Source organism: Frankliniella occidentalis, unplaced genomic scaffold (genome assembly GCF_000697945.3).
Source record: "Frankliniella occidentalis isolate FOCC.00 unplaced genomic scaffold, Focc_3.1 Scaffold166, whole genome shotgun sequence".
Classification (NCBI taxonomy): Eukaryota; Metazoa; Arthropoda; class Insecta; order Thysanoptera; family Thripidae; genus Frankliniella; species Frankliniella occidentalis.
In genome coordinates this window covers 298,817-300,133 of record NW_026267292.1, presented here as the reverse complement: position 1 = coordinate 300,133, position 1,317 = coordinate 298,817, and the positions used below count along the sequence as shown (strand labels likewise).

General features: G+C 56.9%; 1 protein-coding gene across 1 annotated transcript in view; it reads left to right on the top strand.

Annotated features, from left to right (window-relative positions):
* LOC127750303 (band 7 protein AGAP004871-like) overlaps window positions 1–1,317 on the top strand; it is a 17,634-nt gene that overhangs the window by 4,932 nt on the left and 11,385 nt on the right. The gene's annotated exons all lie outside the window — the stretch shown is intronic.

Below are 1,317 nucleotides of genomic sequence, written 5' to 3'. Positions count from 1 at the left end.
CCCCTCCCTCCCTGCAGCGCCCCCTTCCTCCCAACTCACCCTGTAACCAGCACAAATTCCGAGACAAAACCTTCGCGACCAATTACCGCGCTCGTCTCTATTTTTCTTGCCGCACCGTCGTCGGCCTCGCCCCGCCCCAGTGGGGCCAACGGGGCCAGTTTGGAGCTTGTGACGCGACTCGGTGTTTCAGATTTGCATAGCGCTCCGCTCACAGCACAGCTGACTCGCAGGGGGCGCGCGCTTAAATGCTTCAATTCTCTCGTTTAGTGAGAGGGAGAAGAGAGACAGGCAGACAGACAGACAGACAGAGAATGTTGTTGGTGTTGGTGTTGTGATGTTGCTGATGTTGCTTCCTTGCTTGAGCCTTGATTTTATGACTCGCTCTTGCATTGTGGCCCGCGTTTCTCGTCGCTGTCGATCGCCTGCCCTAATGAGGCCCTCCCGTGTTTGCCCCGAAGCAGTGGAGGGCCTCGGCCGGCCTCGGCCGCCACCTTGCCGGGGCAGCTGCGCACCTGTCGAGGCGGCCGTGCGCAGCGGGCGCAGCTGCTTTGGGTGAGAGCGTGGCGGCCGGGGGACGTTCACTCCCCAGCCCAAACCAGCGGCAGCGGGCTGACAAAAGCCTCTCTCGCTCTCCATTCTCTCCCCACTCCCCCCCCCCTCTCCTTCCGTTTTCTCAGTTTCCTCTCATTCACTCACACTCAAGCACTCGGGCTCTCCACGGTGAAACCCCTTACCCGATTCTTTTGTGCCATTTTTCTATTACAGATTCAGGTTAGTAACTAACTTGAATATAAACATTCTCAGGGTAATTTTAGCCGTTTATTATGTGGTCATATTTAGGTAGCTTACTAGCTCCTCCTAGAGGCTCTATAACGAGGCACGGAGAGCAGCATCCCAAGGCTCTCTCGGGGCGGGCCGGTTTTCAGATAATTCAATCGAATATGGTCCAAAACTATCATATTTCTGTTAACTTGCCTTAATCTGTAAAAAAGAAACGGTTCTGTCAGGTGAGCGGTTGTCAAATGTGTTGAGTAGATTGTCTGACGGACAGGCCCGGCGGCCTAGCGGCGGCTGGATGCCCATTGCTGTATGACTGCACCATGTGTTGGCGCTGGCGCCAGGCCCTGCGCCGGGGGACGTCTGCTCGGGCCACAAACAAGGACGTGACTAACATTATCAATTCTCCAGCGCAGCCCATCCCCCAGCCCCCCCGAGGGAGAAGAAGGGGGGGGGGGTCCCATCCCTGAGCGGAAAAACATTTGAGTCGGAAGGAAAGGCCTCAAGCCTCCACCAGTGCCAGCATCCCTGCTGCCGGGG